The sequence below is a fragment of the Delphinus delphis genome, chromosome 14 (assembly GCF_949987515.2).
Source record: "Delphinus delphis chromosome 14, mDelDel1.2, whole genome shotgun sequence".
Lineage (NCBI taxonomy): Eukaryota > Metazoa > Chordata > Mammalia > Artiodactyla > Delphinidae > Delphinus > Delphinus delphis.
In genome coordinates this window covers 64,269,680-64,285,516 of record NC_082696.1, presented here as the reverse complement: position 1 = coordinate 64,285,516, position 15,837 = coordinate 64,269,680, and positions in this window count along the sequence as shown.

The following is a 15,837-nucleotide window of genomic DNA, read 5'->3' as shown; positions in this document are numbered from 1 at the left end:
TTTCTAATGATAATTGCATATAGAACAGTTTTCGGATGCTTCATGTGAATTAAGGTGCAATTTCTAATAGAGAAAACTAACAGTTAAATTTTAAAAGAATTTTCTTATTTGCATTCACTTTCAGATAGTTACAATATATTTAGTCATTCAAGTTAGCATATAAGAAAGAAAATATCACTATTTTTGCAGAATTGTCTTGTTATTAACAGAACAACAATTCAGTTGTTGTTTTTACTAGAATCACCACAGAGCCTCAGGAAGAATCACTGTGATTATCACAGGATTCACAGATATCCCCTTATTTATTTATCTCAAGGCTGTGACTTTGGAAACGTGTTTAATAAAAACTATGCTGGGATGGAGATGGTTCCAGAAGCTCTATATAAATTCTTTTTTTAAACATCTTTATTGGAGTATAATTGCTTCACAGTGTTGTGTTAGTTTCTGCTGTGTAACAAAGTGAATCTGCTATATGTATACATATATCCCCATATGCCCACCCTCTTGCATCTCCCTCCCACCCTCCCTATCCCACCCCTCTAGGTGGTCACAAAGCACTGAGCTGATCTCCCTGGGCTATGCAGCTGCTTCCCACTAGCTATCTATTTTACATTTGGTAGTGTATATATGTCAATGGTACTCTATCACTTCATCCCGGCTTCCCCTTCCCCCCCCCCCCGTGTCCTCAAGTCCATTCTCTACGTCTGCGTCTTTATTCCTGTCCTGGCTCTAGGTTCGTCAGAAACATTTTTTTTTCTTAGAATATATATATATATATATATATATATATATATATATATATATATGTGTGTGTGTGTGTGTGTGTGTGTGTGTGTGTGTGTGTGTGTGTGTGTTAGCATATGGTATTTGTTTTTCTTTCTGACTTACTTCACTCTGTATGACAGACCCTAGGTCCATACACCTCACTACAAATAACTCAATTTCATTTCTTTTTATGGCTGAGTAACATTCCATTGTATATATGTGCCACATCTTCTTCATCCATTCATCTCTCGATGGACACTTAGATTGCTTCCATGTCCTGGCTGTTGTAAATAGTGTCGCAATGAACATTGTGGTACATGACTCTTTTTGAATTATGGTTTTCTCAGGGTATATGCTCAGTAGTGGGATTGCTAGGTCTATGGTAATTCTATTTTTAGTTTTTTAAGGAACCTCCATACTGTTCTCTATAGTGGCTGTATCAGTTTACATTCCCCCCAACAGTGCAAAAGGGTTCCCTTTTCTCCACACCCTCTCCAGCATTTACTGTTTGTAGATTTTTCATGATGGCCGTTCTGACTGGTGTGAGGTGATACCTCATTGTAGTTTTCATTTGCATTTCTCTAATGATTAGTGTTCTTCAGCATCCTTTCATGTGTTTGCTGGCAATCTGTATATCTTCTTTGGAGAAATGTGTATTTAGGTCTTCTGCCCATTTTTGGATTGGGTTTTTTGTTTGTTTGATATTGAGCTCCATGAGCTGCTTGTATATTTTGGAGATTAATCCGTTATCAGTTTCTTTGTTTGCAAATATTTTCTCCCGTTCTGAGAGTTGTCTTTTCATCTTGTTTATGTTTTCCTTTGCTGTGCAAAAGCTTTTAAGTTTCATTAGGTCACATTTGTTTATTTCTGTTTTTATTTCCATTTCTCTAGAGGTGGGTCAAAAATGATCTTGCTGTGATTTATGTCATAGAGTGTTCTGCCTACGTTTTCATCTAAGAGTTTTATAGTGTCTGGACTTACATTTAGGTCTTTAATTCATTTTGAGTTTATTTTTGTGTACAGTGTTAGGGAGTATTTTAATTTCATTCTCTTTCATGTAGCTGTCCAGTTTTCCCAGCACCACTTATTGAAGAGGCTGCCTTTTCTCCATTGTATATTCTTGCCTCCTTTATCTAAGATAAGGTGACTGTATGTGTGTGGGCTTATCTCTGGGCTTTCTATCCTGTTCCATTGATCTATATTTCTGTTTTTGTGCCAGTACAATACTGTCTTGATTACTGTAGCTTTGTAGTATAGTCTGAAGTCTGGGAGCCGGATTCTTCCAGCTCCATTTTTCTTTCTCAAGATTGCTTTTGCTATTCGGGGTCTTTTGTGTTTCCATACACATTGTGAAAATTTTTGTTCTAGTTCTGTAAAAAATGCCATTGGTAGTTTGATAGGGATTGCACTGAATGTGTAGATTGCTTGGGGTAGTATAGTCATTTTCACAATGTTAATTCTTCCAATCAAAGAAAATGGTATATCTCTCCATCTGTTTGTATCATCTTTAATTTTTTTCATCAGTGTCTTATAGTTTTCTGCATACAGGTCTTTTGTCTCCTTTGGTAGGTTTATTCCTAGGCATTTTATTCTTTTTGTTGCAGTGGTAAATGGGAGTGTTTCCTTAATTACTTTTTCAGATTTTTCATCATTAATGTATAGGAATGCCAGAGATTTCTGTGCATAAATTTTGTATCCTGCTACTTTACCAAATTCATTGATTAGCTCTAGTAGTTTTCTGGTAACATCTTTAGGATTCCTTAAGTATAGTATCATGTCATCTGCAAACAGTGACAGCTTTACTTCTTCTTTTCTGATTGGGATTCCTTTTATTTCTTTTTCTTCTCTGCCTGCTGTGGCTAAAACTTCCAAAACTATGGCTAAAACTTCCAAAACATTCCCAAATCAATTTTTCAATATGGTGTATCACGTTGATTGATTTGCATATATTGAAGAATCCTTGAATTCCTGGGATAAACCCCACTTGATCATGGTGTATGATCCGTTTAATGTGCTGTTGGATTCTTGTGGTAGTATTTTGTTAAGGATTTTTGCATCTATGTTCATCAGTGATATTGGTATGTAGTTTCTTTTTTTGTGGCACCTTTGTCTGGTTTTGGTATCAGGGTGATGGTGGCCTCATAGAAAGAGTTTGGGAGTTTTCCTTTCTCTGCTAAACTTTGGAAGAGTTTGAGAAGGATAGGTGTTAACTTTTCTCTAAATGTTTGATAGAATTCACCTGTGAAGACATTTGGTTCTGGGCTTTTGTTTGTTGGAAGATTTTTAATCACAGTTTCAATTTCAGTGCTTGAGATTGGTCTGTTTATATTTTCTGTTTCTTCCTGGTTCAATCTCAGAAGGTTGTACTTTTCTAAGAGTTTGTCCATTTCTTCCAGGTTGTCCATTTTATTGGCATATAGTTGCTTGTAGTAATCTCTCATGATCCTTTGTATTTCTGCCGTGTCAGTTGTTACTTCTCCTTTTTCATTTCTAATTCTATTGATTTGAGTATTTTCCCTTTTTTTTCTTGATGAGTCTGGCTAATAGTTTATCAATTTTGTTTATTTTCTCAAAGAACCAGCTTTTAGTTTTATTGACCTTTGCTATTGTTTCCTTCATTTCATTTTCATTTATTTCTGATCTGATCTTTATGATTTCATTCCTTCTGCTAACTTTGGGGTTTTTGTTCTTCTTTCTCTAATTGCTTTAGATGTAAGGTTAGTACTCTGTAATGGCCTATATGAGAAAAGAATTTTAAAAAGTGTGGATATATGTATATGTATAACGGATTCATTTTGCTGTACAGCAGAAACTACCACAACATTGTAAATCAACTATATTCCAATAAAAATTTTTTTTAAAAAAGATTGCTCCTTTATCCACCTCCCCTTCTTCCTTTGCACAAAAGAGTGTTGTATTTCTCAGCCTCACTTGCAAGTAGGCATGCAAAACTGTGTGTACAAGTACTGGGTCACATCTTTTAAATGGAAATTGTGGTCCATCTTCTCATTTCTCTCTTAATAACAGAAACACAAGGAGTTTCTAATGGTGGTCAGCCTCCCCCACACAGACAAAGAAAATCTCCTCTGGAAAGGTGGAGAGAAATTAATCTGATCCCTGCATGACCTCACGAATCAGAACTGACTATCTGACCTAGAACTCTTGCCTACCTCCTGATTGTCACAGGTAAGAAATATAAAATTCTATTGTTTTTCTCATATCACTGATATTATGGGTCTCTTTGGGACAACAGCTTAATCTATACTTATAACAAGAACCTAAAGTAACTTGTTTAAAAAATTAAACAAGTAAAAATTTGGTAAACATTCTGAAGGTGGCAGACTATCTCCAGGGAATCTATTTGGAGGGCACATAATAGTGGCTTAATGTGTTAAATTGAACTTTCAATTCTGTTTCCTCAATCAACTATTTCACAACGAATTTTTACTTGAACTGTCTCTCTACAGTGGCTTCTTCTCAATGCAAAACAGCCAATCAGCCTCAGGCTTCCCAGAAACTCACTGTATCATTTGGCCTAGATAATTCCAGTCTGGCTTTATTTTTGCCACACAGAATAATGCATTGAGGCAATAAAACTATTTGTGGTCAAATGCATCCACTTTGAACAACTGGCAAACATGTAGAACATACACAGGGATCAATGTGCACAAGAAGACCATGGTTAATTATAGGTTCTTGAACCATGTTTGAAAAGCTGTCTTATATTTGAATTTCAGTGAGAAGTAGGGTAGAAAACAATGATGTTATTGCTTAAAAAAATGAATCTATTATTAGGTGATTCATCTATTTTAAGCCAAAGGGAATATACAATTTCAAGTTCACCTAACCACTTAGGGAATAAAAATGAATAGCATTTATACAAATCCCTAAGTTCCCATATTGATGTTTACTCTTTCCATTCCTTTGTCAGTGTATGCTTAAATCAGATTTCAGCAAAACTACAGGAAGTTCCAATATTCACACCCATCCAAGCTCTGTAAGACTCATATAAATTGCATATAGGGGACTAATTGGCAGGGAAGGGAGCCAGGAGCTTGGGTGACATTGCCTTTCATGAGAAGCAGATGGGCTACCCACCTGGAGAGTTGTAATAAGCACTTAATTGAAATGAAGTCAGAGTCACCCAGAAGATACCACATTTAGAACAAGCCATACAATGATTCCATTGTCTCTATGGTTTTACTTCTGATTTTCATTCTCTTCCTTAGCTTTTACTGTATAAGTATTGCATAGGAAATATAGATAGAAATATCCATATTTCTGTCTCTGGAGGATTCTATAATAATAATAAACATTCCCAAATACTTTTAAAAAATTAAAATAGCCAAAGTGTGTGATGACATTAAACTCTACACGGTAGACACTTAAATAGAATGCTTGTGAGGAAGTGGAACATTCTGATTAATTGGTTTTCTGATGAACTGAATGATTATCAATCATATCATGAGGGGAAGGGCACTGTGCCCAGAATTACTAAGCTTAAAACAGGAATTCAAAGAGCATACTATTTAGCTAGGGTAAATGAAAAATCATTTTTGTTTCAATTTTCATTGTCAAACATTTTTTTTTCTAAAATGTGTGGGAATGCTTCCTTGTCTAAGTGGAGAAATTGATTATCTGCATTATTATTAAGACTTTTTCAGTGTCTCTCGGTGACCATGTTTAGGACTGATCCGCATTTGTACTGCGGGAATTAAGTTCAGTAAACACTTTGAACCATTCCAGGTAAGGCAGGATGCCCAGCATTGGGACTTTAGAGATGATAAGACAGTCTCCAGGAATCTTCCTCTAGGAAGCCACAGGCTGTTGATCCATAGAACTTTCTGACAGAAAGTTTCACACAGAACCCTCACCTGCACGGGCTTGTCTTCCATCTTCATTCTCCAACTTAACATTTTCAAGAGTACCTCCTATCCTCCCAATAAAAACCAAATTCTTTAGAATAATGTCCACGCGTTTTCTATCTATTCTCAAGTTTAGAAAAGAAAAAACGAAAACGATAAAATAACCCTAGTCTTTGCGTGGTAACTGGGAGCTGACAAGAATGAGAGTCAAGGATGAGAAGAAAATAGGTCCAATGAAGGCACTGGTAAACATCCTCCCAGGAAATGTAAGATATTCTTGGGAATGGAGGAAGTTTCATACAGTCAGTTCTGCTATGAGTGTAAGAAACATATGCTAAATATATGTTCCTAAAAATCATCACACTATGCAAAATCATGCAACAAAAACCACAGATGCTCAACACTCAAAAACTCCATCAATGGCACATAAGAAAAAAGTAACAACTTAATAAAAATAGTGGCACAGTTTTACACATATTAACTGCTTTAGAAATATGTAAATACTACAATAAATGTGTCGCGTCACTTTTAAAGAGACCAGGAGTTTGCTTGTGGAATTGAGTGATGGAAGTTTAGTTGTTTGCGAATTATTTTGAATGATAGGAGGGTATGATAGAAGGAAGGTTGTCAGAAATTGGATGAAATTTGTAACGTCAAATGTGCATGGTTGTAGCTCTTATTTACCATGGTGAGCTGAAGTAGCTAGTAGAGGTTTGAGATGTGTGTGTCTTGAGTTTTGTGTATCCCAATGCAGCTGGATTCAGGCGGGTGCTGTTTTCTGAGTACATCTGGTGTTTCTAGAAGAGGAATTTGCACATAAGCAAATGTGAAATCTGCATTATGCTTAAACTGTTCCCTAATATATCAATCACACTGGAACAAATTCTGTTCTCCAACAAGTATTATAGCAGAACAGAGTGTATTTTTAAATTTCAGGTATTTTAACAATTCTGTGAGCCAGCTGCTCATGAATTTCTAACATTTATTTCACAATTAAAGATAAAAAGCTGAAGAGTCTAAGGCTTTAGGAGCACACTTGAAATCCTTTCATGTAAAGGGCAATAAGTGAGTAAATTCAAAAGTGTCCTGATGGGCATTAGAACCTTGTGAACTAGGAATAGAAAACAGAGGGGCACCGGATTCTCAAAGCAGAAGACAGCAGAGCACAGCCATCAAGGCGGCGTGGGAGCCGAAGAGGAACTTGAGATAAGAGCATAACATGTCCTGTCATCCTAATTGTGCCTGGACTGGTGGTTTCAGTTTATTGTCAGCTAAGTAGAAATAGAAGCTGTTCTCAGTGGTATTTTTGTCATCAACAGCTGCAAATGAATGAGCTCTGTTTTGCAGGATTTATAAGCATTTTATTCATGGCTTTAACATAAACGTCTTTACAAAGGTGATGTCCCCCCATCCCCAAGAAGATATATTAATTGAGGTGTACAGGACTGCGTCTGCCAAACAGCTTGAAAATACTCTCCGTGATTGCAGCCAGGAAAACTCAACCTTTGTTGTCAAGAAAGAGGGGAGATTCCAGGATCTGTGACAATGTGTTTTAAGCTGTTTAATCCCTTCACATATAGTTACGATATCTGGCTCATCGCATTCCTGTGTGTCCTTTAAATGTTTGTCAGAATCATATTTTTTTGAAAATTTAAAATGTATTGAATAGAAACGAGGAAAATTAATATTACCAGACATGGGACCAAGTGGTACATTTTTTTGAAAAAGGAAATGGTACAAATAAGTGTCCCAAACTCATGTGAACTAGGTTTTAATCTAGTAGCAATGAGATTATCTGATCATGTGAAAATGAATTCATTTCTAAATATACAAAGATTCTTCTTTGAAATTGCATGAGCTTAGTAATGACATCAGATTTTGAAAAGTATCATTTAAAAAAAAACTTTATGGATTACTTTTTTTTTAATTTAAAGGAATTGATTCCTATAACCTAAAATGTAAATTCTGTATCACTGCCATATGTAGGATGATGGAAAGTAGCAACAAACAAATAAGTAAATGTATGTTTTAAAAATTATATACACAATGTATGCCTGACCTTTCATTTTAATTAGTAGTGTTTACCATTTTTTTCAAACATGTTCTCTTACCCCAATTCTGTTCTTTTTAACAGCTCTCTTTTTCAATGAACTTGTATTTTACTAGGAAAATAAAGAAATATTTCCTAAATTATTTTAAGGCTTAAATATAGATAAATATACCACCATGGGGCTTCCCATGGGGTAAGTGGTTGAGAGTCCGCCTGCCGATGCAGGGGACACGGGTTCGTGCCCCGGTCCGGGAGGATCCCACATGCCGCGGAGCGGCTGGGCCCGTGAGCCATGGCCACTGAGCCTGCGTGTCCAGAGCCTGTGCTCCGCGGTGGGAGAGGCCACAACAGTGAGAGGCCCACATACCACAAAAAAAAAAAAAAAAAAAATATATATATATATATATATATATATATATATATACACACCACCATGGAACTGGGGGCTGTGAGGGGGTATTGTAAGGGAATGAATATTTGCTCTCCCGTGATATAAGAGTCTTTCAGATTCCCTGGGATCAAATGGGATCCAGAGGCACAAGAATTTATCAGGGAAATAAAAGTGAGGGGTTTTAGTTAGCATTGCCTATCATTTCAGGCACAAAATAAATAAATAAATAAAAACGGTGTGTCATGCTCAGGGATTTTTTTTTAACACTTTCTAAGCTCTGTAAGAGCAACTAAATGGAGCCACGACGTGAAATGACCACCAGCCTTCCACTTAAGTCATGCTTGTACTCATAACAGCTATAGTGATTTGTTACAAAGCAGTCCCTAGTTGATTTAAATAACCCCTGCCTGAGAAGGTGAGGAAGCTAAATACAACACACACACACACACACACACACACACACACACACACACACACCCCAGATGCCATTAACTCTATATGTAAAATGTGGGTTCTTTAAACTCAGCACTCTAACCATGACTGGATGGTTGCTGAATAGCAGACACATAGCTGGAGAAGGCATAAGAGGGATTCATACATCTGAAAAGTCGATATTTAAAATAAACGAACAAACCAAAAAGCTCTGAGTGCCTTTCAAGTAACTACTGATGGCGATTGTAAATTGTTCCCCCATTTCATTTGCGATCTTTTTCTTTTTTTAATTTCTAGAATTGAGGAATGCTGAAACTCAGCAGCCATTGCCGTCCGATCCTTACTGGATACATGCGGACACCAAGAGGACATTCAGATGCCTTGTTTCATGACACAGAATGATTAATATAGAGCTGGGATCAGAAACCAGAAACAACACAATTCCCTAGTTTATCAAGCATATTAAAGTCACTTTTACTGGTGTAGACAGAGCAGTTGTGATGCTTAAAGTTTCATTAAATAGAAATGAGGAGATGTTTAAAAACCTTAACTTAAAAACCCTAACTTTACAATGAGTAATGGTCAGTCCATCAAAAGGTACCAGGTCTCTTTGCATTTCTGTCTCATATACTTGCAACATAAGAAAGGGGGCGATAAATTATTATTAATGTGGTGAAATATTTGGGATTCCAAAAGTAGGAAGAAGAAACGCTGAAATATTGTATGTCAGATCTTCCATGTTGAGTCCAGACTCCATTCCTGGCTGTCTCCTGCTGGGAGAGGGCGCTGGAATTCAGTCATATAAAATCATCTAGCAGCAGGACCCAGCTGGATACACAATTCAGAGGCTAAACTGAAGACAGAGGCAGAATGTAGCTGCTACTTCATTGGCCTTCTGCCTTATTGGCCTGTGGATAGTAAATAAAGGGAGCCTGGGACTTCCCCAAAGGTACAGGTGGCCCACGATTTGTTTCTTGGATAGCAGAGATTCCAGTGTTTCCGTAGCCTTCTGCAGTGGGTTATCGGCTAAGCGGAAAAGCAGGGAGCCAGGGATACACAGCTTTATAGAAACCTGCTGGCAAATGTCACCTCTTCTAGATGATTCTACCTTGTGTTTGCACATACTATTTCCACAGCTTAAAATATTCACCTCCCTATATGTCACCTACCCACGAATAGTCACCACCACCACCAAACCTCCCAGATGGCTGGGCTTAAGTGTCCCCTTTTTTGTGAAACCTCCCTTAAATGTTTGCAGCAGAAGTAATTGACCTTCCATTTGTGATACCATAGGACTTTGTTCTCACTTCCAGTGTAGAATCTATCTTTTTGTGTTGTAGTCTACCCCTCATCTAAGCCAGAATTACAGAGCCATGTCCTCTCCATATTTGGAACTGCAGTGCCTAGAATGGCACTTGGTCACAACAGGTGTTAACATAAATGTGTTGACTACATGAGTGAAACGTTGCAAGTTCATACCAGTTTATATATAATTGTCTCTTGTGTATTTGATTTATTCCCTCCAACTTCTCCTTTTTTTAATCTCAAAAATCATGTTTGTTGATGCAAAATTTAAATATTCTGGCAATGAACAGATGTTAATTAGGCATTTATTACATGCCAGGAACTCTTCTAGGTACTAAGTGTGCCAGCAATTAAAAGCAAACAGACAGACAACAGCTATGCTCTCATGAAACTCATGAAAAATATACAAATAGTCAAATAAATATATTGTATGTCTGACAATGATAGGTTCTATAAAAAATAAATAAAGCAGCTTACAGCAATAGAGGAGTGGAGAGTTATTTTGTATTAAACGTCAGAGAAGAATTTATTACAGAGATGACAGCTGAGCAGGAACTGGAAGTGAGAGCCTTAGTTAAGTGGATATATTGTGAAAACATACCCAAAAGTGGAAACGATTGTATATTCCCTAAAATAGGAAGTTCTTTATGCAGAGTTTCTTATTGTGCAAAACAAAAACATGAAAGTAAAGTTCTGTCCATGGAAGGATGTTGTGTGCCAAAAGGTGTACATTCTTAATTTCAAAATTTTTGCATCAAAAACAAAACTCTAAGACCACGGTTTCTTTGCAAACCGGACAAGAGGAGAATAAACAAGCAAATAACAGCAGCTAAATTTTTTATCTTTATTCCCAAGTATTCTCTGTTCCAATGTAGAATCTTCTACATTCATCAAATAATTTCTTGATTATAAAAAGGTGTGCAGTTTCAACCTTCTGCTTAAGGTCAGATATATCAATATCAATTCAATAAGGTAAATTGTACTTTTTAGCTATTCGCTTAAGTGCTACAAAATCAGCTTTGTTTTAATTTGGTGGGAGCACTTCATGATTTCTTTAATAAAGGTGACAAAACATTCCTAGTGAAGGATTCTTTTAAGCAGTTGCTTTTCTACGTGGAGTCAGATAATGGAGTAAGAAGACCAATCTGGCTGGAGCAAACTGGTTTTAGAGGACAGTGGTGGCAGAGGAAGTCAAAGAAGAAATAGTGGAGAGAGAATGTTGTAGATCAAAAGCATAGGCCCCAGGAAAGCCCCTGGTCCTGTTACCTGAGAGACTGAAAATCTCTTTGCAGTAAAAGGGTCTCCTTTACACACCTGTGTAAAAGCACATGGTGGGGAGAGGAGGTGCTGGGCTGCAGCCAAGCTGCCCAGTGAACACCCTGTGCCATCAGTGCAATAAATGCTTTGGAATCACCAAAAAAAAAAAAAAAAACCATATGGGCAACTATGGGAGGGTTTTTAATAAAGTAGAAATACAATCTTACAGATACATTTAAAAAGATTTGTTTCCAGTTGGCTCTAAGCGGGAATAGACCATAGTAGAGGAGTGAAAGTAGGAAGACCACTCAGTCCGTGTATTAGTTTGCTAGGGCTGCTGTAACAAAGTATCGAAGTCTAGGTGGCTTAAATAATAGAAATTTATGATCTCAAAGTTCTGGAGGCCAGAAGTCTGAGATCAAGGTATCTGTAGGGGTGGTTCCTCCTGAGGGTTATGAAGAAGAAACTGTTTCATGTCTCTCTCCTAGCTTCTGGTGGTTTTCTGGCAATCTTTGGTGTTCTTTGGCTTTTAAATACATCACTGAGATCTTGACCTTCATTTCTACATGGCATTTTCCCTATGTGCTTGTCTGTCTCTGAATCTAAATTTCCCCTTTTATAAATAGACTAGTTATAATGGATTAGGGCCCACCCTAATGACATCATCTCTATTCAACTACATCTACAAAGACTATATTTCCAAATAAGGTCACATTCTGAGGTCCTGGGGGTTAGGGGCTAAGATCTCAACATATCTTTTTAAGGAAACAGTTCAACTCACACCAGTAAACTGTGGAAATATTCCAGTCTGGAGGTGCTAGTGGCTTAGACAAGAAAATAAACACTGGAGGAGGAGAAAATGGTCAGTATAAGAATTATTTGGAAGACAGAACCAACAGATTTTGCTGGTAACAGATGGTCCCAGACTTTTAAGTTTGTTTATCTTATGATTTTTTGACTTTATGATGGTTTGCAAGTAATAGAATTCAGTAGAAACTGTACTTCAAATTTTGAATTTTCGATCTTTTCCGGGGCTAGGGATATGGGGAATGATGCTCTTTGGTAACGCTGGGCAGCTCCCGGTCAGCCTCGTGGTCACGTGGGTAAACAACTAATATACTTAGAATAATTCTGTACCCACACATCCATTCTGCTTTTTACTTTCAGTACAGTATTCAATCAATTACATGCTATATTCAACACGCTATTATAAAACAGGTTTTGTGTTAGATGGTTTTGCCCAACTAACTATAGGCTAATGTGTGTGTTCTGAGCACCTTTAAGGTAGGTGAGGCTAAGTCATGTTGTTCCGTAGGTTAGGTGTATTGAATATATTTTCAACTTACAGTATTTTTGACTTACGATGGGTTTATCAAGACATAATGCCACTGTAAGTCAAGGAAGATCTATAATTGGGCGTGGGTATAAAAAATAAAGGGAAGAAAGGATGACTTCAGGATCTGGGGCCTGAATAACTGCTATGTTCGAAGATTGATAAAACTGGGTGAGAAGCGGGTGTGTGAAGGGAGGTCAAGGGTTGGTGTTTTTTGTTTTGGTTTGTTTTTGACATACTAAAATGTTACCACTGAGATCTGATTAGATTTCTAAGCAAAGATGTTGACAAAGCATTTGGATATACAAGTCTGGCTTATGAAAATTTATAGCTGCAAAAGATTTAATCATCTTAGTCCAACCAATACTTATTGTAGACGAGGAAGTCAGTAATTTTTAAAGGCTTATTTTCAAAAATAAAATAAAACACCTCCCTTCAAGGCCACTGAAACACGTAGTGACAGCAATAGAAAAACAAAAGCAAAAGCAAAAACAAAATACACCAAACTCGGTTCTTGACTCCCAATCCAACACTTTTTCCATTATAGTATAGCTGGCTTTGTTCAGCGTTTTTGAGTTCCACATGCAGTTAGTAAACAGCAGCTGGTAGCCTAACGTAACGAAAATGTAAATAATTACAATTCTGGGTCCAGGAGTTGGATCAAAATGATTCTGGCTTGAGGTCTTTGCTCTCCAATATATTAACACAAAATGTATAGACGTGGGTTCCCTGGTGGCACAGTGGTTGAGAGTCCGCCTGCCGATGCAGGGGACGCGGGTTCGTGCCCCGGTCCGGGCAGATCCCACATGCCGCGGAGCGGCTAGGCCCGTGAGCCATGGTCGCTGAGCCTGCGCGTCCGGAGCCTGTGCTCCGCAACGGGAGAGGCCGCAACAGTGAGAGGCCCGCGTACCGCAAAAAAAAAAAAAAAAAAAGCAGTTCTTAAAGGTACCAAATTTTTTTATCCCCTTTAATGCTTTCAATTAACAAATTCTACCAGTCACCGAGGCAAGGAAAGAAGAGCAGTTGGAGGCTGTAGAGTCCCTTTAGCCACAGTGTATTTGACTCATTTTGTTTTAAATCCTGCTAATAATATTTTGGACATCAATCACTCACATCAAAATGTAATAAAGGCTGTGTTATGAGCACACACTAAATACTGATAGACACTAGATTCCGGTTTAAATAAAGGATTTTTTGTCCCTCACATTAAAATGTAACAAAATGAATTTCAATAAAAGGCAACATGGGATTTTACCTGTGAATGTATGCACCTCTAGATATTTTCTATGAAAAAACAGAAACAGTGTGTCATTTCCATCATGTATATGCATCAATTACTATACTAGAAAACAAATGATGGAGATAAACACACGTGCAATTTTTATGTTGCACTGATAAATTCCAACGGCTCGAGTGAAAGTCACATCTTTTGTGTTTAAGGGATAAAAGGTAGTGTTATAGGTTACAGTACCCTGACGGCACCTGTGGCAGGTGCAGAAATTTAAGTCATCCTAAATGTCCACTAAGGCAGCCACAGTATGAGGCCAGGTGGGTAAAAATATCAACCAAAGTAGTTTTGAAACACTTTGCTTTTCTAACAGTCTTGAAAATCAGAGGAGATTTTCATCTCTCTCAGTGACTTGGATAGGACCCCAGTAGAAAGCAGATGGAATTCTCAGAATCCTTCTAGCCCTGCCCTTTGATTCTGTGCTTTAGAAATAAAATCAGGCTAATGTGACGGAGTCAAGATACACATATTCATCAGCTGTAGTGCCCAGTAGAGGGCGCTGGAAAGGCAGGACTGCTGTATGGGATCTGACTCCTCAAATGATGACAGGTAGATCTTTTAGAAAAAGCAACGTGGAAAAATATTTTTTCTAAGCACAAATTAATCTGCAAGGTTTGACATTTGTTCTTCAACTCAATGTGAAATTGTATTACTGTTGTTTTCAAATTTTAACTTTTTAAATTAAGATTGCTTGTCATAATGCGTTCCCTCAACAGTGAGTAAAGGGAACCAAATTCCCATAATATGATTGCAATATTCAGTTTACATCGGTTCCATTGAGAGGGGAGCAGAGATTAAATGATTTCTGGCCTTCAATATTTTCTTCTAAATGTAAACCCTAAAACTGTGAATCCAAATCAGGGGGGCTTTTATTTCCTAAGAGTGATCATTTTTATTGAATATCATAAAGTTCAGATCATCATTCAAACATTCCTGCCAAGAACCTGTTTATGTTTTAAGATAACATGGTTTTTATATTACAAATAAATACACCCCCAAAATATTGGCAAATTGTCCCTATGACAACTTCTCTTTTTCTGTCTTCTAACTTAAACTCTATGAAGACATGTGGACACAAATATGGTAGAAAGGTTGAGAAAATATACTGAATGCAGTTGAATTTCTGAACATTACAGAAGAAATTTAGAAAGTAGCCATGCTAGTGGGAGAGTACTTTAGATAAATGGTAGATATATATAATCCAAAAAAGGGCACATTCTATGATATTTCATGCTGCCCTAAACCTTTCCTGAGATGAGGCTTACGAGCTCATGGCGACTGGCATTTACCTGTTTCTGTGTGTTCCCTTTCAGAGTATCACACGTACTTTGTACCACAGAGTACCACACCCTTTGCACAGCCTCTTGGACTTACATCAGAGAACACCTTAAAGACTTTAAAAAAAAAAAAAGAAAAACATATGTGAATGATATTAATCAACATAACTTGCTGGAAATTCTGAATTTCAATGATCCTGCAGCTTTGCATTAAAGACCGCTCAGGCTTCAATGGACATTAGCATTTTTTAAAATTCTGTAGAATTCCCAACATCTGTTACTCCTTGGAAAGGTAGAAAACAAAGACCAGGGAGACTTTTTGGCTTCTATACGCATCTCATGTGAAGAAAGGCTCAATCTGTTTGTTTTGTTTTTTTAATTTCATCCAATTCCATATTCTTGGGGAACGCACATACTAATGGAACGGCATCTGTTGACCAGTCACAGCTATGCCCATGATGATGCTTGCTAGTCATCTGTCCTAGCTAGGTGGTAGGGATGGCTTTTCTCAGAAGGAAAAACTGAGCCACCAGAGAGCCATACCTATCTCTCCCTCTCACTGTTCTGCAAAATGTTTAGTCATCATCACAGTGGTCGCTTGGTTTCTCTAAGTCTTATTTGGAAGCTGCCAGGATGTAGTCAGATGCAAACCCCATGATACGGAAGCATTTAAACACTGGAGACAGACAGCGTGGCAGCAGCAACTGAGCGTTTTTATCTCGAGCCTTAGATAGCAAGGCAGCAGAACAGAGCAGTTTAACGCGGGGGGGGCAGCAGTGAAAAGTGTAGCAGCACATGAGAGCACATGCTGTAACGGGCTGACAGACAACATTTGGCTTGTATCAGGACACAGATTCAAAAGCAATGGAAAGAC